Raw genomic sequence first — 27,978 nt, forward strand, 5'->3', positions numbered from 1 at the left:
CTATTTGACACACTATTTAAAATGCGTTTCATTTTACACAAAATAATTATTCATATATTAATTGTGCATTCGTCTTTCCTTCAGTGCTCTGTTATCTGATTATGTTGAATGCAAGTCTGTATATTACTGACTTCCAATTCTGGTACATACTAAACAGAGCCATTATGAATCCTGTTTATAATGGTGCCATTAAAAATGATGTGCTGTCAAGAATATCTTATAATGATGGTAGAGAATGTGTGTTTTCAAAGATATTTAATGACTATATGGTCTTAAAACTGCAATGGAATACTTTTAATGGATTCCAATATAATAAATCAATCATATCTTGCTTGACTTAGTTACATTATATCTATGCTAACTGTGTTTTATGAAAAACTGCAGCTAGCTCTGGAGTATTTTTTCCCCCTCCCAGCCTTTGGGCATTGTTCAGATTTGATTTTATGTAAGTATTTATCTGAGAGATCATTTTCTGGGTGATGTTTTTTCTACCAGATTTGTTACATGGTTAAATAGGTATAACACGAAACACTTATAATGTGCAATTTTAATTCTAAGTGATAAACAACGTTAGAAAACCTATGAGCTCTCTTAAAAGGAGAACTTAACATATTCCTAGTGGGTGAAATACTGCTGGTAGTTAGTAATACTTCAGATGATTCCCAATGCAGCCGAAGTGCTGCTGGTGCATGGAACACAGAGCAAGAACAAGGGGGAATCTGTATGTGCAGCTGCCACAGAAATGGCAACTCTAGAAGATAATCTGGGGAGGGAGAAACCTAGGTGGGTCAACGACTGGGATTTAAAAGCACTAAAGACAAAATATCTAAGACTGCTGTTCCATCCCAGAGATACTTCTGGAGAGTTTCTGACCTAATTGATTACTTTTGATGTTTGCATAATGAGACAGAGTATCACAGAAATTTTTTCTCTCCCCAACTTCTTCCGGTCCTTGACAGCTGAAAGAGTGTGGCCTTCAGACAACAGGACATATGATAAAATTATTATCACTTTTATTATTGGAGTGACTAGTGGAATTCTTAAGTTTTCCAAGTCTCACATTAGAAATATTTTTTATACTGTCAATAGTGTCTGTTCTTTGACAGTCTGGCTGCAAACTTTCAACAGTGCTGGGATTCTGCTTCAATTTGGTGTAACATCGTAAGTCCTGTGGATTTGGATTGGTTCTTTTCCTGTTTTCTTGTGTCAGCCTCCTGACACAAAGCCCCCATTCATTTGGGTTTTATTGTGTGCAGGGAACTTAGGAGTCTAATGAAAGTTATCTTGAGATGCATTATCGCTCTGCTGGCTTTACTGCTCCCTGAGAAAAAATGCAAGATTTTTTTTCTTTAACCAAAGTATCTCAGCACTTGACAGATACAAATTAATTTTTATAGGATGGGAACAGTATCGGTGCCTTTCATTACTGGTAAACTAAGGTATATTAAGATAAACCAAGTTGTGAATACAGCAGACCTGAGACTAGGATGCTAATTTTTAATCATGTTTCAGTCGCATTACATAATTTTCAATGTCAATGAAAATGTAATACGACATAAATATAATGTACCGTTTTTTTGTGATCTTTTGTAAAAAAGCAGGTGAATGAGAGGACACCTAAACTGAGTGTTCAGACACAAGATATGATTCTTAGATGTTTAGGTATGGGAAAAATCACCTATCAGAAGAAAACTCATTGCTGCTATATCTGCTGTAGCCAGGCCTGGTATTTTCACTGTCACTAGGGCTAATTTAGGGGAAGGGAGATGAAGTAATTAAATGTTCCATATCTATTCCACCAACACTAGCATGGGGAGTATTATTTGAGAAATGAATTTGAGAATGATATGGCGGTCTTATCAACAGCTGGCTACTTCACGATGCATTGATAGAAAACCTTTCTCAAATATATCATCAGTTAGAAGTAGTATATGTTTATGATAGTCCAAAGCTCAATTCTGTAACACAAAATTCTGTACCATCAGTGTATATTTTTGTTACTGAATGACAGTGACAGTATTGTTCTTTTCCCAGCTATGTTCAGACTGCCGGCATAGTGTTGTTATACGTTGTTCAGATAAAGCTACTTTCTTTCTCAAGGCAAAAAGCACACAGAGCCCTAAGCAAGTAGTATGAAAATAAAGGACCCTAAACCAAGTCTGAATATTCCATACTTTAAAATGAAGAATACAAAAGTGTTACTCCTGGCATCTACTCTTGTCTAGTTTTCTTACCTATTTTATTCAAAAAACATTAACCAGACTTTTCTCTCAAAAGCTCTCTTCATGTTCTCCAGCAGAAGCAGTGACTTCAATATTAGAGTACGGTTATGTCCTGCATGAAAAGGAAACAATTTTTAGAGCCACAAGCCTTTAACTTTAGAAATTTTCTTGTGTGTGGTTTTTTGGGTTTTGGGGGTTTTTTTAAAGGAAAATGTGCTTTTGTAAGTCCCTCCAAGTGAAGCTTTTTTATTTTCTGTACTGTTAGCTCTATAAATTTTCAAGGTGTATCAGATTAGGCTGTGATTTATCTCAGGGCACCTACCTGAAATAATTCTTCAGTATATTTGGTAGAACAATCCACTGTAGAGAGAGAATTTGTTAAAATTTACTGGCAAGAACAAGATTTGGCCATATAGCTGAATAGGCAAGATAAAAATTAAGCAATGTGTACATATTCCCCATTTAATTAAAAAAAGAACAAACTAATGCTGCTTTAATTCATGTTTCTAAGTTTATTTTCACTTTTATCTAAGGATACCAAGTCTCCATCTGAATTGAAGAATGATTTTTAGATCATAAACTTTCTTTTCTTTCTACTTTACAGTAATTTATCATACTGAAAAAAACAAACTAAAGCTTAAGAGTGTTTGAGAAAATAAAGAATATTTTATTATTCTAGATCGCTGTTTTAAGATTAATGTAATTCTGTTGGGAATGTAGAAGGCAGTTGAGGAAAGGAGATGCATCTGTCTATTATTATGGCCTTTCTTTCTGCCTGTAAATTCTGAGGCATGCTGTGTTCACCTCTCCTGTCCTAGATATACTTGTGCCCTTTTTCCTAGAGGTTAAGGTATCATCACTTCTCCCAGAACAATTAATCATGTAATTGTTCTCAAACTCTCATTTGGAGTGAAGTGAGTTTATCAGAGGCATGATAGTCTCATTTTTGACTGAACCAGAGTTAGGGATGAATATGTGAATTAATATTCTGCACCAGCTAAGAGGGTAGGAACCTTTTAAATTGGAACAGTATGGGTGAACAGCTGCAGGTATTTATCACTTGATTGTCATCTATTTTTTTCCATTTACAGAATGAGACACAGGTTGTTGACTGGAGTATAATCTACACTATTTCATTGCAGAAGTTGTGTTATGATTATACGTGTCCCAGAAATGCACTGTAGTTAATGACAGTCATGCACTCTGACCCATAGTGTTTTTTCTTGCTTTGTCTGAAAAAAAAATCTAATTACAAAAACACATTAAATATCATGCAAAATAATAGATTAGAATCCAAATTAACATTAGGCTATTAGCCTAAAGCTACTAAAGCAGTGGCTGAACTTTGCAAAAGGATTTTAATAGAGCTTTGACTGTCTCTATCATGGATCTTTTACATTAAATTTACATTAAACACATTATTAAGCAAAGCAATAATCCTGTGACATAACTCTGATTAATAATGTGAAGTATTGCGCAATGAACTTGGAGGGAAAGTTCATTCTTTTTGTTTTGATTATCATTTAAGGAGACAAATCAGGTTCATATATTTGTGGCATTCTCCATTTAGCTACAACTATGACCCTGACTTGGGATGCACAAATCGTTTTCACTGGTGTACTAAAAAAACCCAAAAACATTATAGAATTTTCCTGTATTGAAACTGATATCTCATTAAGAATCTTACATTTGGCGGTTCTTGCAACAATATTATATTCAGAATAGCACCTTGCATCATTTCTTGTTGGTGTATCTTCAACAATAGCAGGAGCCACCCATGTGAAAGGCCAGATTTTCAAAGGAGTCTGGCACCCGATAGCTTCCCTTAAATGAGCCTTGAAAAGATTTTAATGCCAATACCAAATATGTGGCCAACCTTTTTCCATACAATCTTTCAGTCCAGATAGACACAATATCCGTTCATAAGTGGAGCATTTCTTATTAGTGTCATGATAGGAACAATGGACTAATGATTTTTCAGTGTGCTAGGTTAGGATTGGAGAGTTATATTCTTTAATAGCAATAAATTAACATTGAAAATTAACCTAGTCTTATGCAATTGTAAGTAACCGCCACTGTGGTACAAGAATTCTTTCTCAAAAAGTGTAATGCTTACCAGATTTTGAAAAGGTTGAGGAAACAGTGGCCCATACAATAATAGTCTGGTCGTTTGGTGCCTCCTAATGAGATACACAAGCAGCCGGTAAACATTGCAGGAAACCATCTGCTGAAAGCAGGGTTCATAAATTTCAGCCTTCTGGGATTGAGATGACTCCCTGCAACTCAGATACAATCATGTAGAGACAAATTTATGGCTTAAACCACTTGTTTGATAGTAGATGCCTCAGTCTCTCAAAGATGAAGCATGGCTGAGGCTGCCAGTACTCCTGCAGATGTGTGTTAGGAAGCCGAGAACCCACTTCTGTGGTAGAGACTCCTGAAGGAGACAACAGGATGAACCTGCGAGAGAGCAGAAGCGTTCCAAAGCCACCGACGTGGCAGTAATTCTGCCCGTGCACAAAGCGAGCTGCGGGCCGGGGAACTTAGTGGACAGAAATGCAGCATCTTTGAGATGTTAGCAGCCAACGGGGTTAAACAAAGCTTTATGGAATCCCTGTCTTAGATCTAAATGCCTAAATTTAATTTTAGTTCTTGTCCAGATCTGGGCCTGATACACCAGGATGAAATGGGTCACATACATATCCAAGATATGTATCACCAGAGGGCACTGCTAAACTGGGAACTAAAATTTTATTTTGATGTGCAATTCATGTTTGTGGAAAAAAGCTGCTTTTGTTCTGCTTCACATCGTACCATTTAAAAATATATTTATTTTATTGAAACTAGTGTATGTCTGGTTTCAGAAGGAGTGAGAAACACGATGCTTAATTGGAGCCAAGAAAAGAACTGTAAAATGTTACTTGTTGGAGTTCAAAAGAGAGATTTTGCTCTCAATTGCACAGCCCCTGAAAGATGTTTTGTTAGTGTTTCTTCTTAAGAACATGCCAGGATTCAAAACTAAATTATTTGGTAAGTGATTTGACATATTCTGTGCTCAGCCTCCTCAGAACCCCAGGTTCTCTCTTTTAGGTGACGGAAAAGGCATGCTCCGTACCCACTCTGTGAGGAAACAACAGTCTGGCTTTAGGAGCTGTGGCCTGTGTCGTACAGAGGGGCACGGCACACAAAGAGTTACTGTCATTTGCATAAAAATGCCAGTAAAGTGCAAACGCTGCTTCATTAATATGAATGAAGTTCACAGGATATTTACAAATTGCACAAAGCCCCCCTTTTAAAAATATATATATTTGATGCAAGTCACACACAGTGTGTATGTGAAGCAGTTTCTGATACTGGCATAACATGGCGTGACAATAAGTAAATATAATGGTTGTCTTCATCTTCAGTGACACAGGAACTGAGATTGGGTACTGACAGTAACAGATGTAGCGGTGGATATTAGTCGAAATGAACTCCGGTATAGTATATCATGGTAATAGGCTTTGTCAATATGAAGCATGCTGTAAAAGCAGGGACTTAAATCTGCATGAGGAAGGGAAAGAAGGGTCAGATTGAAAAGGATGTGTCTTTAGCTGTGATATGAGGCTTCTGCCTTTCCAGGAAGCGTGATGCACTGTACCCAGGAAATAATGAGCGTATGAAGCATTAAAAGTATTTTATTAACGAGAGACTGTTTTCTCATTAGTCTGTGATAATGAGAAAGATGATGTGTCTGTGGAAATAATAGGAATCAAAGCTGTGGTCTAGTACCCAGTAAAATCATGTAAAATTATGTCAGGCATTAAGACTTACTCATAATGCAGCACATACAAGTAAATCTGTAGAGGCTTATGCACGAAAAATGATGCTTATCTTTCTTTCACACTTGTGAATCACCCGCATGAGAGTGTATTTTGTCATGAGCTAAATGAAATATAAAATCTTTCTCTGGATATTACGCATTAATCATTAATTTTTATGTTATGAAAAATACAGTATCTACAGCTAAGTTGGAAAATGAATTGCATCAACTTCACTTAAAGCTTAAAGGCATTTATTTTAAAATAGTGCAATCTAATTCAAGAACGCAGTGCTCTGGTATCATAGCTGTTTAGCTTCATAGCAATGAGCTCATCTTTTCATGAGGAATTAAATTCCTAACCGATCCCACAGATTAAAACAATATCATGAGGACTGGGCCTTTTATTTTACACTTTAATTACTATCATAAACCTAAATATCAAACTATAATTTTTTAACTATTCAGATTGTTTAGTTATATTTTGTGAAGAATGAGAATTTGGAGAGTTGGGTGGTCTGTGTTTTATTTTAATAAGAGGCAAAGCTATATTTTTCCATGGATTAAGTCCAACACAGAGAGAACTGTCAGTGTGAAAACAATAGAATTTATCTCCACTGATGTAGCTTGACATATGAACAAGAGCCTGAATTGTTGCCATGGCAATAAATGTGTAGGACTTATGCATGCATTTTCTGCTATAGGATTTTGATTAATGGCATTGACTAAATAGTCTGAAGTAGAAGAAACACTGCAGCAGGCCTGAGAATAGGGATAGCCTGGAATGGGTCTGCACACCCTACTGCACGCTTTTACTGGTAAAATAAGCTGTGGTTGGAATCGGAGTTGTCAAGTCTCCAGTAAAGTATGAATTGAGGATTTAGCACTTACGCTTAGTGTGAGAATTTAAAATGAAAAGACAGTCTCTTGAATATGAACTGCCTTGAAACACTTTTCTATTTTCATGTGAGATATTTCTTTTGGGATGAATGGTTTGAATGATACAAATAGTCCTTTGCCATCTTTAGTGGCTGCGGGCTCAATACAAGCCTGGATTCAGAAGACAATAAAGTATCCAGCTTTGATTCATTCATTAAGGTATTGAAGCAGTGGGAGAGGAGTTTGTCAGTGTCCTACCAAGCCAAGGTCTTCACTGGGGATAGGGAAAAGTGGTTTTCTGGGACTTGTGCAAGGTGCAGAGCACCTCGTGGGAGGTGGTTTTGTGAAGGGAAGGGTCAGAACTTACCACAAAGGCCCCTAAATAACATGTCCTTTGAATTCAAGTAGGTCTGGTTGAAAATAATAGAAGTGTATAGTTTATCTGTATTTGTGTGGATGTGCATACTTAGCGATAGTGCATTTGTAATACTAAATATATTTATTGTGAAAGAAATGGAAAGTCCTAACTAGTGTTTTACAGGCTGTACCCTCACTGATTTTTTCAGTGAATTCTGGAGCACATATGATTACTAATTACTTATATATGTGGATTTAAAAATAAATTAGGGAACTTTGCAAACAAATTCAAACAAATCTAAAAATCAGTGAAAAGCAAAAAAATGTTGTTCATCTAGAATATGAAGACACTCATTCTTTACATGATTTTAAATATATTTTATTCCCATATTTGTTCATTAGAAGAGCTATTTGTGTTTAATCAAGGGTTCAGCTTTTCTCCAGCTCATCATCTGTTCCTAATCAACCCTGTCGAGGAATCAGACTGCTGAATTTGTGACGTTGCTATCATTTCTATGGTAATAGGATAGTTGATGAGCACACTGTTATTGCCTCATTGTCGGATCAGGGAAAAGAAAGCCTGGACTGTGTGGGAGGCAGAGTTAGCAGGGACACAAGTGTCTTTAGTTGGAGAAAGCAGGAGCACAGGAAATGATGGCCAATTAAAGGTATTTTTGTGAAAGCCTTCCCTTCTGATTTGCCTCAATGTGAAGTTTTCTATTATTTTATAAGTTCAACAGTACCTTTAGAATACTTAGAAATACTAATTAATAGTGTTTCAATACATTTGCCATTATACCTTAGGTTACAATCTCTTGATTTGTGCTTCAGTAATTGCTCATTGCAAACTTTTAAGGCAAGAAGATGCTAATTACTTAAAGTTTTAAAAACCTGTGTTTACCTGATCCTCAGGCTCCCAGTCTCTTACTGGCATCATCTCCCTCACGTTGGCACGTTTTTCTCCCCAGTGGGACGTGGTAGTGGTGGTGGAACATGTTCCTTCCGGTCCAGCCAGTTTCTTGGGCTTCTGAAACAGCAGTGAAGATGCCTCAGGTTGATTTTCATGCTTGAAAACCTGGAAGCAGAGGGAAAATCTTTTTAAAGTGAGATCACCATATTGGCCCCTGGATCCCTCACCTGTGTAACACTGCTCATTTGTGAGTAGTGTACTTTACAGATATTCCTTTGCCTTTCCGCCTTCTCCTGCACACCTCTTCCAAAAACAAGTTAGAAGGAAAGGCATGCAAAGACAACCCAGATACCTTATTTTAAGGATAAGAACGTTTAATTTCATCGGCTTGGGTTTTGGGAGTATTGTTATGATGTCTGGTCCATTCCTGTGTACCTCCTGTGCTCCTGGAACCTTTCGTGACTTCCAAAGCTCTGCCTCATTTCAGGACTCATACGGTCCAGGTCTTACTTTCATGTAGCATGATAGATAATCTCCTCTCCCTCTGCCCAAGGAGTCCTTCAGCTGTGCTGTTCTTAGTGTAGGGGGACTATCCCTGGGGAAAAAAAAAAGGACTCTATCTGAAGTAACTGTATCTGAGATATCAAATAGCTATGGGATGAACCAGCAGCAGGGAATTACAGAGCCACACAGCTGGTGCTGATGTTCATACTGATGACCTAACCAGGAAAGATCCTGTAGGTATTGCTTTACTTTCATCTGATTGTGAATTGGGTCTGACTTAAGTGAGGAAAAATTCATTCAAATCCATTTAAGCTTACATAAAAAAACAAAAGTCAAAATAGCTATTCTGTAGTCATTCATAGCTTGCTAGCAATGAAAGGATTCTTCATGGTGCATACCAGTATCTGAATATGAATAATGGGTCATGTATAGAAAAGCTTCAAACTCATCTCCTCATTCATGTCCCTTGAACTTTCAAGGGGAAGCTCTGATACAACCCCCACTGTAGGCCAAAGGGGACTGTTGTCAAGAGTTGGGATATCAGAGCACATTCATATGTTTGACAGGTTATCACCTTAATAACACTAGCAGAGATCTTCCAGCTCTTGAGCAAGAAGAGAGACCAGACCAATTATCCTGATTCATCCCCAGAAAATAATGGACTAAAATGAATTCCAAAGCCTGCTGAAGGACACTGGAAGCGTATGAGAAGCTGAGGAGTTAGTGAACCATCATCAGTGTACATCGGCCTTTGCGTATGGTAGCCAGCAATGACTACTGTGATCAACACTCTGGTTCTCAAATCGATATTCTCTCTTTATTGCAGACATTCTCTCAATTTTTCTGACCTCTACTTCCAGATGAGAAGCAGGGGTAGGAATTCAAGAAAAAACAAACCTGAGAGTGAGATTAAATAAAGAATTCCTTCTCCAGAGGCTACACTGAAGTTGCATTACAAATTGACTGCTACCCAAATTTAAATCTATTTTTGAATAATCTCAGAGAGGAGCTTGTTAATGTGACATAACGAAAGCAAATATTCCAAGTCTGGCATGAAGTTGTTTTTGGCTTGGCTGTGGAACTGAAACCATGCATGGAGGATGCTGTCATATCGGACACAGGGCCCCAGACTGTGGGGAATATACTTTCTTGCAAACTTGGATGCAGCTGGTTGCATCTTTCCCGAAGCTTCTTAACTGTGGACTCCTCAAAAATCAATCCTGCATTTGGTCCTTTTCACTACTGACTTGATACCAAATTGTGGTTTGCACTATCTTAAGTGGTCTAAAAGTGATCCTTAGCAGAAGAGAGCAGCTGGAAGAGTTCATGGTTGTGAATGGGAGCAAACTAGCTCAGTCCATGGTTTGGTCTTAGATTCTTCCCTGACACTAAGCTCCTGTGACCAGCAGCTCAGGAAACATTTTTCTGTCATCACTGCTTAGCTAAATACCACTGTATCCTGGAATGTAAAAATCTTGCCTTGGTTTATAATACTTTTTTCACCTTTCAGCTGAATTGCAGGAATATAGGTGAAATCTTCAGTGCTGTGTTTCTTTAACAGATGAACTTTCTGCAATCAGGATTAAAGTAGGCAGTTGGAGAAGACTGCGTTTTCCCAATAACTGGTCTGGACTATGCTGTGAACTCTCTCAAAGCAAAAAAACTAGCCCAAACGTCCTACCTCCAACTCACGGTGCAAGGTACCTTTTTTTTTTGACCTTAACTTCACTAAGTCACACAGCGCACAAAAATAAAGACTCAATGAAAGATTATTTTCTGGAATAAGTTTAATTGGGTTGTAATGTGTCACTGGAGGATCCTCTGATACAAGAATAGAAAAATCTATAGAGACACAAATGCGTTTTCTTGATAAGCAGGTTTTGGTACTTTCGTATTATGTTGCAACTTGATTCTTTCCCCCTTTAAATCAATTGGGCAGCAATTCAAGGTATTGCTTCAGCGCTGTCAGATAAGAACCCAGAATCAAGGTCTTGTGAGTCTGACACATCCATGCAGTTTCAGACAAGAATTTGTATGCTATTATTGAGAAGTTAAATCTTTTTGTTCACAGCCATAATAACTGCTACCACATCTGAAGTCCCTTATGAAACCCGTATATCCATTGTCTCTGCACCATCTAAAATTCATAGTTGCGAGGCCCATACCCCTGAAAAACCTAAATACAGAATAGGGAGTTAGGTCTCAGATCAAACAAATCGCTCACTGGAAAATCAAGATCCTAAATCTTTGGTGGAACTGCATTTAGGTAATCCACCTGCATTTTTTCATGGAAGACCTGATTTTTAAAGGATTTTTAGGAACTGAAAGGTAGATACACGTGTAAGTATCTCTTAAAAATTCTAGTAGCCATCCATTTACATGTAAAAATTATTATTATAACTTTTGGAATCTTCAATTAAAATTAGTTTTAATATAAATTCCTGAAAGTGGTGTAACACACCTAGGAGATGCATGCATATAAAGAATACGTGGAAAGTTAGCATGGGAGAACAAAGATTCTTTCCAACGGAAATGCTTGATAAAAGGCTTGTTTCTGACAGAAATGCCTGATATATTAGCCAAGGAGCTGGCCATGAGAGTATACCATAGGGGAAACTTGGATTTAAAAGGTTTGTTGTATCCAGAATTCATTCATCCCTGTCTGTACTTACATAAGTTATATATACTCTATCTTTAGATGAAAAGGTTTGTTAAGGACTCACTCAGACACATGAGGACAGAAGGACATCAAACTAATGAAAAACAATTTTATTCAAGGAGGGGTCAACTTAAGCAGTGGCTTGCATAAATATTGTGTCTATACATGCCTTTGGGCGATTCTTTGCTCTTTAGGCTTGTTGCCTACTGGCAGGTTTTGAATTAGATGTTCACCAAAGGTTGGATGGGGTGGGAAGGGCAGAAAGCCATTTGATACAAGTCAGATAGTATTTTCCAGCGTGACCCTGGATGTAGCAGAACCCAGGTACGGCTGTAGTGCATCTCAGTGTATCTTGAGCCCGTTTCCTGTAAAATCCAGCTTCGTTTAAAGGAGAAGCTTTTGGAACTCCATCACCCTTTAGTGCCAACGTCTATTGGTTCTGATGCAGTTTTCTCTAAGCCGACATTAATAGACAAACACTTCTGGGATTCAACTGTTTGGCACTCTTATATGGGTCTATATGAATACACAGCTTTGTGGATAGAAAGAGAAACAGAAACATATGATTAAAAGACAATGTAGAGTAAAAACGGGAATATTTTTAAAAATCTAGCAATTTATCCTTTGATAGTAATTTTCCATGTGTATAATAAAGAAAACAGGACAAGAAAATAGAAATGTGTGATACTTAGTAGTGCATAGGATTATTTTTTCCTTTTTTTAATCAATAAAATAGGTTGCTGATATTCTGCAAATTTTCCTGGGTGAGAGCTTCCTGTGAAAGTATTTCCTTTCTGAAGCCAAGTAAATATATGCTGGAAAATTACCCTGTTTATTGCTACTGATGATGTCTGCCTAGTGAAAATGTTTTTTAATTGCCCTTGCCTTCTAGACAGGCAGTTCTTATCATATCACATTATCATGTAATCTTCCAGGGCCTATAATATGGCATATGGGTTTATTAGTGGGTAATGTCTGAGGTGACATAGTTTTAACTATACATAGAGCTAGTCAAGATGCTCACAGCCTTTAGGATCAGCATGGATGATCAGTTTGAGAGCTAATGATTCCTATTTTTGAAATGCACACAGCTATCCTCAGCAATGTTCACACTTTGGTGTGGTCTTTTATACCTCTAAATCAAATTAAATGATAAATTACATATAGTAATCACATACAGTGTAAATTTTATACAACAACAGCTTTTAATAATAGATTTTTCTCTTTAAGGAAGTACTTTTGATCCAGTCTTACCAAACAAAAGAGTCTCCCTTAAAAAAAAAACCAACCAAAACCTAAAAAAAAAAAGCTGTTTCATTTTATATTGGAAAAATACAATGTGACATCTGGAGAATAAATTGTTCAGTCAGCCAGAAATACGCCTTGTAAAAATTGCTTAGGTTTCTGTAACAAGATTATTTACTGCGACTGTTCACCTATAATACAGCACACTTCTGAAATGGACCTTTTATGAAACACATCAAGCACTGTGGAAATGTATTCAGTGCATTAATCTACAACACTACACACTTTACAACACTTTTAGAACAGATTTTGAAACTCAGGCCATCTAATGAGACAGAAAGTTTTTGCTTTATATTCATTCCAGTCACGTTTTATGCTAAGTCCTCAGGGTATTTAACATAATGCAATAGGTTTTTTTTAGAAAATACAAACAAACAAAACGTATTACTTTTCAGATGACTAGTGAGCTCAGACTGTTCTCTGCACATATTTCCGTTGCCTATATGTAAGGCAAATGCTTTGTGTATCTTTTGCTCTAGAGCTTTATAGATATTTAAGCATCTCAAAAATGTGTCAGTTTCTAATCATTAATGTATAATTAATGGCAACAAACTGATCATGATCATGGTAGAGCCAAAGTGAGGGCCTGATTCGGAGAGGGTGGAACTGAATTGCTCTGGCTCTAGGTGTCTCTAGCGAATTAACATTGGAAAATGGAAGCAACAAAAAGGATGCATTTGTGCCTTATTTTAGGCACTAGGTCTGCAAGGAGCTGTGTGTTTGCCATTACAAGGTGGTTTCTAACTCTGAAATCCTAAGTAGAGGCAGGATGAAAGCTGATTCAGGAAATATCCAGGTGTAGCAATGAAAAACCAGATTCTATTAGTGATATGTGTGAGTAGCTAATGTCTAAATCCCAAGCAAGACAACAATGACGAAACGTTTATTTTTGCCTATAAGATAGGTTACAAAGAAGCTGCAAGAGTGTAGGAGGGGTTTCTTGATATGCGATTCATAAGTCACTGCATTCGAATAGTGAGATAGACACTGAGTTAGGTTTTTAATGCAACAGAATAAACAATGGTCACAAAAGAAGGTATCCTTCTATTTCTAAACACAGAAGGCAGCCTTTAATTGCTGCCTTGCCTGCAAGTATGAAGAGTAGTCTCTTGACTGGTAATAACATTACATGAATCACATGTTGGGAATGCTTGATTCAGACATTGGGTCTGCCATACTTTGGCAAGTCAGATTGTCCCAAAACAACATTTCTTCTCAAGAAGCCCATTATAAAAATGAGAATCAAGATCATAAAATTCCTGAGCTGTCAATTGTCATTAAGGATGTAGGTCGTAAGAGAAACCAGCCGGAGCATAAGAATGCAGTGTAAAAGCAAAAGGTATATAAAAATGCACTTATTCTTCAGTTTAGCTTTCCCTCTGTTCCAGCAACATGGTTTATAGGAAGATCTGGGCACAGGTAAGCTGTAGGTCTACTTCCAGGCTTTGGGGAATGCATTCAAGCCCGTCTGCATTTCCTGCCAGTTTAAGTTGCTCATTATGAATACCAGTCCAAAACACTCATCAGTTTTACAGCGTAGAATATTAACTTGGAGATTGCAACTGTGGATCTCAATTACTTCCAATACTTTATACTAAGCTATTACATTTTCTTTGTTGCAAGATGACGGTACCATATGGAAAAGGCTAAAATTCGCCCACTGGAGGAAATGAGCTATCAGTTCTCGAATTTTTAGTTTTGCTACTGACTCAGTGACTGGTCTGAGATAACTTGCCTATCATCTTGGTAGTTAACATTAATTTATCTTGATTGTGGATTGTACAGTGTTTTGCATATGTAAACTACTGTATTAGCGCTTTTGCTTTTATTTATATTAAACCAAACCTTTATTAGGAAATAGAAGCAATTTATGGCAGCATGTGGTAATTGAGAGATGATATTATCAGCCAGAAATTGTCACCTGTCTTCTTGCTTTCAAAGATATTTCTTAATGTTTCTTCTGTGTCTTGCCACTTAAAATTAAATCATTCCAAGATTGTGAAGTATTTTTCTTTAGAAGCCTTCTGATGTTGTCATTTTTGTCAGTCTTCAGATGTTCAGTTTTTGCAGTGCTCTTGATTTCCTGCAGATTTTATTCTTCCTTCCCAGAATGATTCATGTCATTTTCTAGAAGCAGTGTCTACTGTATGTTTACTTCTCCTGTCACCAGAATACCCATGCCATTAGAAGTCATACTGTTTCCTGTAATAACCTCTGGTATCTTTGTACTTAAAAATGTTATAATTTGTCTCAACTGCTGTTACAATATTCCTTTCATTTTCCGCCTTTATTTTGCTTGATTGCTTTTACACTCCACTCCATTCTGCAGTATTGGCGCTTCATCTGTCTTTTGTGTCTTATTTTTAGTTTTGATTACGTTTTTGTTTCATGTCCTTGGTTTTCCTTATACACAATGATTTTGGTTTATTGCTAGCTGAGGTATATATGGAGAACTAACACATATGCTAACACATATTGCATGTAATTATGAATGGAAATGAATGATGTATTGCATGTTATATAATACATATCCTAACAGACTAAATAATAAAGAATAAGTGCAAGGTATAGAATAAGCAATAGCTTTACCCAATACTTACTTTTATTGTCAAAATAGGAAATAGAGAATTGAATCAAAAGCAACTCAGGGAGAAAAGTGCCGCCTCTTCATATGGAAATTGTCATACCCCTTAACTTCCCAGCTAAAGCTTCCCCAAGGACTACTGTGTTTCTCAACCTTTATGCCCCAGTGGTTGGTGCTGTTGCTTGGGGCAGCCCTGGGAACTGTGTCAAGAAACTAAGAAACCCATTGGGTATGGGTGCTAAAAATAATGATGTACGAAGTTATTCTCTTGCTATTTAAATTTCACCTGATTTGGGATTCGATCTTTCCATCAATAGCTGGAATTCCAGCTCCATTACAAACCCCCTCACAAGAGGTGCACTTTGTGTTGCCCCTGATCCTCTGTGTCTATATGCTGAAGGGAAAAAGAGCCCAGCTATGAAGAAGGTGCCAGCTATTCCTACGTGGTGGGAGAGGGAGCTAGGCAGGCCCTTGGACCATCACCAATCCACATCTTTTTCTGCTGCTTTCCAGACTCAAGTAAATCAGGTGTTTAAACATCTGATCAGCAAACTAAATACGAAATACAATAACACTAGGCAGAGGGAATACAGGGCGCGAAGCAGGGCTCCAGATATTACTGATGTTTCACTGTACAATTGAATTAAAACTGAACCAGCTTGCTAAATATGTGTATATATCACAAAAAGAAACAGGAATCCAAAGAAAGCTAAGCTAACTTGCGCCACTGAAACTGGCAAGGCTTTTTATGAAAGAACCGCTGAAAAAACTGTTTCCCTGTGCACATTCTACAGATAGAGTGCAGCAAGAGGAATTTACTCATGGATTCGTGGTTATAGCGTTAAAGAGTCTTTAAAACTTCTAGAGATTTTTCCTGTTTGGTTGTGATCCTGCACTGAACTGATAATATTCTTCTTTCTGTGCTCAGTAATCCTTGGTCAGCCACTTAGACTTACAAGATCATTAATTTTTTTAAAACCAAATCCCAGTATTAAAATAAAAATCCACAGTAAAAGGACATGAAATAAACAAGCTGCTTCTCTGTAAAACTTCATATAAAACACACACGGTAAGCTAGCACTATCATAGGAACTGTATTGTAAAGTATACTGTAAATCAAATCCTACATAGCAAAATGAAAAGACTACAGAAATGGAAAAATTCAAGTATAATAGTTGAAATAGGAAAATATGTATATTCTGGTGTTAAAATTAGCATCCATATGTAATAACCATTCCTCAAAGCCTGCACAACTGCTGTCCTTAGAACCTGCAGTAAACCAGCCCCTAGTTCTGGAGGAATTTGGTTTTGGCTCTAGCAGCAGTGTTAAATGTTTAAATGCTTCATAGCCACTGTGACCCTTCCCCCCACCCTCTTGGGTAGATTTCTTAAATAATGATGGTTACAGATGCCAAGGAAAGATGGAGGCTGTGCTAATCTCCTGTTCCCATGCTGGAATGCCACTATTTAATACAGCTCTTTGGCTCTTTTCTCTTTATAAAGCATGAGCCCTCTATTCCCGATACGCACAATATTTGAAAGGGAAGAGGATACACTACAGTGAAATAACTATTTTGTGCGCTTTCTCTCTGTTACAGACTTCAGCCGGTGCCTTTCCTTTGCTGCATGGGTGGACACAGGAGAGTCACGTAGCCCTTGTTGTATTATCTTCAGCCTTCCATCAGCCACGTCTGCACTTCCCACCTCGTTATGTGATTTGGTGAGTGGGCGCTTGTGTTTTTGAGAAGGCAAGGGAAGGGTTGGGAACAGCAGAAAGGAGTCTCCTTACTTGACCCAAAAGATGGTTGTGGTCTGGCTTCACGAACTGTGTGGCAGATCCATGAAACACCTCATGGAGACTCTCTATCAACTTAGAAGATGTATTGTGGTAAATAATAATAGGAAAGGCACTAGGCTTGGATTAATAGAAAATGAAGGTTTTGGCTTGGAACGACAAACCTATTTGGGCTAGATTAGTTCTGGGGGACGTGGGGTGGAAATCTGTATTAGCAGGAAATGCACCCGTCCAGTAAGTGGGCAAGTACCCACCTGATCACTTTATGAAAGAATGTGACTGGAGATATCATGCTTACACTGGTGAAAGAAGGAAAAATGGTATTTTTTTTTTAAAAAAAAAAAGCTTTCTCCAAGTAGTGGTGTATCAGTTCACTCATGCAGTAGTTCAGCTAGGTCTGAAATTGTGAAAAGACAAGGCTTTCCATCAGATTCAAAACCCTAAAGGACTCAGAGAAAAACCTATTGCCTGAAAAACTGTCAAATGTATTTATTTTTCTCTGCTAAAATTTTTATCTCTTTAAAAATTGTTAGTAAACTCTCTGAAAAGGGTTTTCTTGTGTAAAATTATCTTAAATGTGTTTTTCAAAATTATCTTTTTAACTGACTATTCAAACAGATGTAAATATTCTGTTAGCGTGTGGAAAACCATTTTGCTTGAATAGAAGAAAACTTCAGCTTTCTCACTGCATCTTCCCAGCTACCAGAAAGTTAAAAGCCTGGGTACAAGCTGTGCTTTTCCCTGATATAAGTGGGACAATTTCTCTAGTTCTCACAGTTTGTACTATGAGTTTTGACTGCAAAGGGCTTATCAGCCTGATGCGTGTGAGTATTAGGTTCCTTATTTCTGATAAATCGAATACAGTCCAATATATTAAAGGAAAACAACCAGCATCCAAGAATTAATACTACGGCTTGTTTTACGGTCCTACAAAAGAAAGTCCAGTCAGGAATTCTGCCTGTGTCTACATATAAAAAACAGACTAACTTTATAAACAATCTATTTCACATAATAGTGAAACAAATTAAATTGTTTCCCTGCTTACAGCAAGGTACGCTGGTAGGAATAAAACTTGGAATTGAAGCTCCAAGTCTGCAAATACTTCCAGTTTTCAAAGTTTATTCAAGTATTTATAAAGATCTTAATCTTACTTGAGAATTTCGTGAGATTTGTCCCCCTTCAGCGTAGCCTTTGCGCACATGTATCTTACGCATATTTAACAGACTGATCTAAAATCACCCAACTCTTTCTTCTACTTTGCTTCCCCTCTGAGACAGTTGTAATGAATTTGCTTGTTCTGCTGTAGACTTTTTGGTACATATTATCTATAGAATCATTTGCAGCATTATGTTATGGTTTAAATAATGTTCCCTTGAAACAAAAAAATGCTTCTCTAATCATTTATTGATTGACTAGTACTGAAATACTATAGATCTCTGGCGCAATGTAAATTAGTATTTTATATCTGATGCCACATTGCAAAATATTAGCATTCAGATTAAAAACAAGTGCACTCTGCCAAGAAAAGCTAGATTTAGGGCCAAAGCAATTGGATTTTGCAATACATTTATGCTTATATTTTGAAGCATTTCAATTTTGGGAAAATGAAATTGAGGGTAAGCTTTTTGCCTGGTACTGTGTACGTCACAGGTTTACTCAAGGGGATAAAAAAAAAAAGCCATGAAGTTAATTTAGCTTCAGTACTAGAAAAAAAAAGTCTTGGCTCACATAGGCAATGCTAAAGGTTGAGAACAGCTGCAGATCTCTTACAATCATGCTTTTTCTGCAAAATCAGTTTTTGTATTTCTATATGCACCATCTATTTATAAATATTTCTATGGCTATCTAGCTTCCTCTTTATAAATGGGTTATTTTAGTAACCATTTGATCCACATAGAATTTATTCAGTTTATTTCAAGGTCAGGATTAAATCTAAAGAGAAAAATATCTAGAGTGTGAGATTTTTCTTAGACATTATTTCAAAAAGTGATCTTTCATGGGAAAATCTATGTGGTTTGAAATACTATCTGTACATATCTCAAACTATTGAAAAGAATTTTATTACATAGTTTGGATTTTGCTCTGAGATGAAAGCTAACGATGGTAATTTCTCATTTGTTTTTTTGATGAAAAAGCTAAGAGCTAATGAAAACTGAAACAGTTCTTTCAGCATGCACTTTTGCAAACACTGCTGAGCAAAGTCGATTTTTGTTTTATAGAATTAAGAGTATTTTTAAAAGCAGAAAAATAATTATAGAGAAGAAAAAAGTTGCAAGCCGCTTAGTCTGTTTTATCTTTTACTAGAAAGGAACAAAATAGATGTTGGTTGTGTAGAAAAGAATTTTTATATAGAGAGAAGTGTTCTTGCTGAGTAGAAATTTGAAAGGTGCTGCCATTAATATTTGAAAATGCTATCATGTATGGATTTTCCAGAAATTAAATTTTTGGTTAGGGGAGTATAATTTAAAACTACACACGATAATTATTTGCCTACTATTTGAATTCTCAGTAGAAGTTTTTGTAGCCATTAAGAAATGACTATTTCTCAGAAATGTCATCTTATGTATATATAATTTCATGCATAAACTCCGGTTGGTTTTGCTTTTGAGTACAGATCTCCTGTATACATTCAGGCCTACACCTCAAATATATTTTAAGGAAATAAAACTTGTATGTAAAATTCATTACACCACCTTGGTGTCACGTTGCAGGAGGCAATTTGTCTTCTGAATTTTTCCAAGTGTTATTTATGCTGAATATTGTTAGCTTCACACAAGCTGCAGTTACTGTGAAAATGAAACAGAGCAGAATGTTCTGATCTGCTGACCCTTACAGATTATTTTGTAGTCTGTTATTCTTATTTTTGCCATCCCAAATGCATTTAATACTTTTTTTTGGTCAATTTAGTTAGTTCAGACAAAGGCTGCCAGTTTGGGGGTTCAAGCTTGCAGGTTATGTTGCTGATTGATGCCAGTTACATTGGTAATTCCAGTGAGCCTGCAGAATTGCTAAATATCAGCGGAGCATGAAGGTTTCTGAGTATTCAGTCCTAATGGGCAACTACTACTATATACACTAGTATTAATGGCTGTGACCTCACTGATATGGTTAGAGAAATGGTAAACGGCTTAATCTTTGTAAAAACATCACAGGTGATCAGCTACTCGTGGGTTTAGTAGAATGGTGGTAACAACATACACATTCTTCATGCCTATAGCATGTTTTTGACCCTTTCTTGTACTGAGTTTACCTCTTGGCACAGTGTGTTAGTGCACAGAATGCGAATAACACCAAGGCATTTCTTTACCAATTTCTACTAGCATGCTACTTATACTAATAAATTAGCAAATCAGAAATTATTTTCACTGCCAACTGAAGTGGAGGCTTAAGTATTCCAATTTTAAGACATCATTCAGGTGAAGAACTATCACATAATGCCAGGTATCACAGTGTTACACGCTATAGCCTGTGTGATGATAGAGCTTGACGTTGTCACCTGCTTGGCTTCCCTCATGTGTAGAGATATTTGCTTCTCATCATGTCACGATAATACATTTTCACTGCTCATGTATATAATTATCTTGCCTAGTATTTGAAGTTCTCTAGTGTAAAATATCAAGAAGGAATACTCATCTTATGTTATTGATGAGCTAGAAAAAGTTTTTAGTTTCTTGAAATTTTTGCTTTATTTTTGAGATGTATTTTGGTGGTAATTTACAACCACCACCATGATGCTGAGCTCTCTCCCCCTTACACACACATACGCACATGCATACGCACACATGTTTTTTCCTGTTAGCTGATGGAGGGCATAATTTTGACTCGGTTTCTGAAAATCACATTTACATACAGGCTACAGAGCACTGCTCTATTAAGAACCGTGCTAGTAACACTGAGTGAATTAAAAATTCATGCAAATTTCAATTTATTTTAAGAGTGGTTTTAATTAGCTGATCTTATGTTATTAGTTATCAAACCAGATGGAGTATAACATGAGTATACGTGACTACAGAATTATTGTATTTTACCTTCTCTTTGGCAGTTAATTAAAAATTTTGAGATAAAAGGTCAATTTAGGGATAAAAGGTATTTCTGAAAGGATTTTTCAGGAATGAAGTCTAAACATTTTTTCCTGAAAATTTTCATAGACCATGTTTTTATTCTAAATGACAAATGTTTTTGTCCTCAGACACTCTGCCACCCCAGCATCTTCAGGTTTAACTGTCTGAGCAGTTCTCAAACTTGCTGTTACATTCAGAATCCTCAGTGCCTTTGAGAGCCTGTCCGAGTTAGTGCTTTTATTCCAATATTATTTTCAAATAATGGCCATTTGAAATTATTTTCAAATTTGGCCCGTAATCCCACCCTCTGGTTATGTTTCATAACCACGATGAAAAGCTGCCTTGCAGCGTTAATGTTAGCCCGGTTGTGCCAATCTGTGAAGATGCATCTGTGTCGTGAATTTCAACAACAGCTCAAGCTTCCATTTTGCTTTAGTTATCAGTTCTACCAGTTAGCCAATGTTGCTTTTTGACAGCCCTTCCTGTTAACACCATGAAGAAAAGGGAGTACGTGGACGAAAAAAAAGAGTCCCAGCAGCTCTATGACGGCAGCAGGTAGAGTTAACTGTTATCACAGTAAGGTCGTTGGGGAGACAATTCACTGCAGCACAAAGGGCACAGTTACATTGATGTGTTCCCTGAATCATTAGGGAAGTTAAGTGACTTGCTGACAATTTCTTCAATGTTGTATTGAAAAATGCTATTCTTCTTAAGCTGAGTGATCCTATAATGATCTACAGTGTTTTGAGGCCAGAGAAGCAGACAAAAATAATAGCAGTAAAAATAAACGAAGAACGTTCTTTTGAAAATTCATAATTCCACTTTTACAATAGATACAGCGTGACAGATAATTTAAAAATGCTGCAGGAAGGGACAGATAGTTAAAATATCCTAATAGTACCATGAATGATCCTGAAGCAAAAACTGTAGAAAAGATATTTTCCAGACTATGCCCCTTTCTCTTAAAATCCACAAAGAGCATCACAGTTAGAACAGAAAATGAGTATTTACTTTGGAAAATTGCTTGCTTTTTAAATAAGTCATGTTGCACAAGATAGAATGGAATAACACACATCATAAATTAATGCTGTTAAAATGAATACTTGATATGAATCCTGGGAAATGTTCTTTGCCATCAGTGTTTGAAAAAAGTAGGAGCTGTGCAGAAGCCAAACCAATTTGCATTGCTTGAAAACACGTAGGTTTCCCACTACTGATGAATTAGCAAACACTTTGGATCAGCTCCATCTTGTACTGTTGTTAGTGTTTACCTAAAAAGCAATAGTGCAAGAAGGTACAGTATGTGATTTGGAAGTAAATCAATACTGAAGTTCAATAAAGAATTGTAAGTTAGAAGAGCAAAAAGAAATTAAATTCTGTGGGCCTAAACACCTGACGCTTATCTTACCACAGAGCATAGGCCAACAAAGGTTCTCTAATACACAGTTTCTGTGCGCTTGTGAGGAGACATTTCTTTTATTTCGTAAGGTTCTATATACCTGCTGTCTCAAGCTGTCAGTTGTAGAATCTCCTCTCCGTTTTTGGATCTGTTCTTGCAGTTGCCAACCTTTTTCTTTTTTCTTCTTCTTCTTCTTATTTCATTCCACTTATTTCTCGTACTGTTCTCTTCCTGTTTTCCCCATAAATGGCTGAATTCTCAGTACCTGAAATACTCCACTTTAAACATTTTTATATTTTGTGATAAATTGATCAAAGGCTGCTTTCTGCCTTTTCTATATGAATTAGTGCTTCACTTTTCCACTCAGAAAAAAATGCTCTTTAGGTTAAGCAATGAAAATTGTGCATATTATTTGATTAGAATGGCCAAACATCATCCTGGAGCACCACTGCCACTGAAAAAGAGAGACAACCAGTGACGTTCTTGGGCCTTGTGACTTCAACATTTAAAAAAGAAATGTAACCTTTGCTCTTTATGCGTAGGATGACATTTTTCCCAGGTTTTTAACGAAGCAATTCCTGGACTTTCTAGTATGACAGCTGCCACATTGGAATGTTTCATTATTGGCATGTAAAAAATAATCTGATGACAACAAAAGTAGCTGGTAAAGATGGAGGAGACAAAAAAAAAAGACAAACAAAACTTTGCAAGTTTCTTCCATATAGAATCTCTCCTCAGCTGTGGTATATGTGGCTGTAAACCTCAAACAGGAGTAGCTGGGAAACCCCTTAGTTCGTTCCCGGAGTTATCCCCTTCCGTTCCACTCCCTGACCCCAAACTTGTCTGTATCCACCCGGCAGTGTAAGCTCATACCTTCAGCTTTATAGCCATGAACAGTAATGTTTGAAACATAAGTACCTGGGAATTACTACACTGAAGGAGAGCTCTAGTATGGCTTAGTCCAATGTTCTGACTAATAGGGGTCATCTGTGAAGCGCTCATTAAGTTTGTCTTAATAGCTGAAATATGGAGATTTAAGTCACTCCAAGTAATTCTTTGTCAACATTAAGTAAAATTCCTAGTTTCAACCACTGTGTATCTCAAGAATTTATCTGTGTGAAATCTAATCCCTCTGTGAATCTTGTTAAATTTATGGCCTTAGCAAAATGCTGTGGCAAGAAGTTCCAAAATCTAATTATGTGTTGTGTGAGAAAAATTATTTTCCTTTTATCAGTTCCTAATTTGCCCCATTTCAATTTAATAACTACCTCATTTTATTGTATTATGGAAGAGAAGAAGAAAAGCTCCCAGTTGACCTTCTTTATAGCTTTCATTACTCCTTAATACACTTTTTGTCATGCCTGTTCCTATTTGTCTTCTTTTCAAGAAAATAAACAAAATAAGTGTTTTAAAAGCAATTTATCCTTATCTAAGAGTTTTTCTTTGCTTCCATCATATTCGTCTGCTTCTGTGAACCCCATTTCTTCAATATGCCTTATGAGATGCAGAAAATCTATAGGGTTTTTAATCCACATTATTTTGTTCTTTTCCTTATATAGCAAAACTTTTTTTTTCTTTTTACAAGCTCTTGTTCCTGCTACAGGCCATCCTTCAGGTCTTCACAATATTGGTTAGGTGCCTTCCCATAATATATCAGCTCAGAACTTGCTAAGATGAATGACTAATTTCCATTATCTCCACAATGTACATTAGTTTTCATTTATCAATATTGCATTTTTTCTGCAGTGGCTTTGACCTAGATTATTAAGCCGTTTGAAAGATACTTAGGGTTATCTCAGGACTTGAGAAACTTAAATAACTTTATTCTCTGTAAATTTTTACTGCCTTGTTCATTTTTAGTTCATTAAGTGTACCAAACACCAGATTTTGTCATCCTTGGACACCATTACTGTTTTGTCAAAATAAGAAGTCCAAACATATTTGAAGCTTGATAGAATTATGGAAAAAAGACTACAGTCTTTCATAGCTGTTTAACTGAAGCACAGAATGAAATGCTTTGTGGTATTTGGACACATGGATTTTGGGACTAAATGAAAGAAGTTGCTCTGGCGTTATACTGACAAGATCCCAAGATGGACTTTCCAACCTGGTTTGGCGAAGACTTGAGTAGACTCAACATGGACACCGCCATGATCTCTTGTATCGGGATTTCACTGAAACAGCCTTAGAGTAGACTTTACCTCTGAGCTATATGTAATGTAAACGAGCCATTATGACTTAGGGATTTATTGTACATTCTGCCATACGTATTTATCCCCCCTCTCCCAGCAAATGGGAGGTAAATTTTGTTCCAAAGCCCTAGGAAACAGAACTGGAAATTTTGTGTTGAGCTTTGAGTGTATCCCAATTAAGGGTCCTTTCTGAGTTCAAGATTCTTTGCAGTTGTTCCTATATTCTGCCTTTGAAATGCCAAGGAAAGGATGCCAACGTGTCTTCATCATCATGACAGTAGAAATTCGCTATAGCTCAGCAAGAAGGCACTGAACTGCTTACAGGGAGTCTGAGAGAGTCCTTTCCTTGTTCATATTTCTTGTGACACATAGATTACCTTCTTGACTTCTTATATTTCCTAACTCTAAATGCTTTGCTATTTGTCTGATGTGCGTCTTAGTCAGGATTCAGCATAATTCTTATGAATTGATTTAACAATTTTTGTCATCTGTTTATAGGACTTAAGGGGTCTAAATCTATCTGTCGCTGAGCTACACTGTTCCTTATCACTTAGCGCTGCTTTTTCTTCCCCTTCCTTGGCTCTCTAGTGTGACTGGTGCATTTTTGGCACTAAATCTGGCCCTGCTGCTCCCTCGACAGCCTCATTAACTTTATCCTGAGGTGCGGATTTTTGTCAGTAGCCTTTTCTGAACCCAATCTCGTCAGTAGATCAATTGTAATTGCGCTCCGAAATGGTCCTTGCTGTGATTATTAAAGATAGAGTATTTATCCATTTGGTTTTTGGGACTTGGGTGCAAGTAGTACTTGTTCCTCCTGCTTTACAACCTCCTGACATAAGCAGTTATTTTTAGGTGTGTAACTTAGGTTGTGAGCATCTGATGTATAAGAACTGCTTACAGAGCAGAAGCACGTCGTTACAGAGTGTGTACCTACAGTATATGAGTGTTCCCATGAATTCCTCCGTTTATTCTTCACTGACACCGTATATGCTTAGTTTCAAGGGCATTTCAGAGTGGCAATGGGGGGGTGGGATGGAGAAGGCAGCTTGCTGCTGACAACCCTGGCATAAGCATTGTTTGTAACATACATAATTTGGATACCAGGCTGCATTTTCAATGGTAATTAACAGGTTGAGTAACCTCAGCAGTTGTTTATAAAGTACCTGCAGAAGTTGTTCTCTAGAGGGTGGGAATTTTAGTATTGAGCAATTTATACTCTGGCAGATATACTCTGTAAGCAGCATTTTACCTAGATCCAAATTCACGTTAAATTAAAATTGAGTTAGGTTACAAGCAGGTTCCCCATAAAAGCATTAGAAGTAGAATTATTAAAAAAGAATACTCTGTGATAAATTTGGAACAAAATGAGAACTCTAAAAATAAAAGCTTTTATATTTCGCATATGCATTTTTCCGGGGGAAAAATATTGGTAAAAATATTTTTAATTAATGCTCCCATGTTCCAGCAAAAGTGAACCTATTGCAGAAGAGAAGAGCACAGAAAGCATCTTTTGAATACATATACTAGATCCACTGAGCTTTGAAATACGCCAACATTTGGCATGTTTCCGAGGGCATTATGTGAGCATTTGTATATACAAACCATGTAAAGTCACTACTGCAATAATTTTTTCACTTGTTTTTCAGAAACTCTTGAAGTTGGCTTGGTAGAATTGGTGGCAAAATAATGTCTCTGCACACAAAATGGTCAGAAAGTTGTTAGTATATTTAGGCCAGAGAGTGAAATACAGTCCTAGTCAATTTGTGAAATCTTGTAGCTTTAAACGATGATCAAAATTGCCTCCTAACATAGAGACCCAGGACTAACAAAATATATATGATAAGCCACAGTCTCAGAGCATCCTCTTCAAACAAGCTGAATAAGCGCAAGGACCATAGGGCTTGGGTACTATTTCAGCTTTGGAGGAGAACTCTGTGTTCTGGAATATTATAATGCAACGCAATTGTAATTTACTTCTCTGACTCGCTTGGCTCTTTGGAAGACTGTAAGCAGAGGGAAAGTCTCCCTACAGTGAAGACCCAGAAACAAAACACGACAGCGGCTGCATGTGTTGCTATTGACACCTACATCTGGCCTCTGCGGATGGTTTGTTTCAGATTCAAAGCTAAAAGAGCTAACCCAGCTGGCCAATTTTAACAAGAGAGAAAGCAGCTAGGTACAACTGTATTTTGAAATGCTAATAATAACCTTTAATAGATTTCAACTAACAATTGGTATAATTTAGATAAAGTGCTGCTGCAGAGGTAAGAAAAGCTGACCAAGTTACAGCAAATCAGACACCATGATGTGTTTCAAAAGCACTTGCATCAAACCATCTAGATTCAAGCAGATATCACTATTGATTATCACTTATTCTACTGTGAGTACTAAAGAAGATAGCAAAATGCTCCAGCATATACCAAAAAGGATCATAGATTTTTCTCTTTCAGGTTTTTGTGACTGGGAATAAAATGTGCTTCAGTGTGTTTGTATGGAAACACATACAAAAGAAGGGACATGGAGCAGGCTGGATTTATTCTCAGGGGGAAAAAGCTTAGGAGGTGAAGCCTAATAGTGTCTCTTAAAATGTCTTAAGGTATAATAAAGAGGGTTTGGAAAAAGTCAGAGGTATTAAAACAAAGAGTTTTCATATGCATGTATTCAGCAGTACAGAAGTAATAATGTGCGTATACTGAGTCTTTAAATCCAATGGCACTACTAGAGAAAATACTACACAAGATTAAAAACCTAAAGTTTAGATTTTTAGTTTGATCTATTGTGTTGCAATGTCCTACAATGATGCGACATTGACAGAGAGATGTCCTTTTTGTACAGGTAAGGAAGTATCACCTACCTGCTGACAGTATTAAAAAATTTTTGTGCTGTGTGAGGTTGTTGAAGTTTTACTGGTATGAAATGCTAAGCGTTTAACCTTAGAGCAGTTATCCATTTCTTGTTGTTCTTGGGAATAAAGGGGGAATGGTGCTGTGTCCTGCCTTAGGTGTCTAGGGGTGTGTACCTGTTAGAACTATTAAAAATCCCCATGGTGGCATGAAAACAGCTAAATTATGATCACATCCCTGTTTATCCTTTGGCTACTAATAGGAGAAAAAAAAGGCTATTGTTAAAAGAATATTTAGCAATGAGTTGAGAATGTGAATGGATACTTTTATGTAATTCTGTTGGTACGCGGTGGGCTGACAGGGAAGGGTGCAGTGCTTGTCTGTCTGCTGAGAATTACACATTCTCAGGTCTTGGTATAACTCCTGTCGCCTTGGTCCATTGTCGTTTTTTATATTCTACTACTACCCT

The 27,978-nt window shown here is 36.9% G+C and overlaps 1 long non-coding RNA gene across 1 annotated transcript in view; it reads left to right on the plus strand.

Moving 5' to 3' along the window:
- Positions 1-27,978, plus strand: part of LOC128909243 (uncharacterized) — a 58,770-nt gene that overhangs the window by 14,697 nt on the left and 16,095 nt on the right. Inside the window, exon 3 of the long non-coding RNA XR_008466300.1 lies at positions 16,818-16,939. This is a non-coding gene — a long non-coding RNA (uncharacterized LOC128909243). The remainder of the gene's footprint in view (positions 1-16,817; positions 16,940-27,978) is intronic.

This window comes from Rissa tridactyla, chromosome 4 (genome assembly GCF_028500815.1).
Source record: "Rissa tridactyla isolate bRisTri1 chromosome 4, bRisTri1.patW.cur.20221130, whole genome shotgun sequence".
Classification (NCBI taxonomy): Eukaryota; Metazoa; Chordata; class Aves; order Charadriiformes; family Laridae; genus Rissa; species Rissa tridactyla.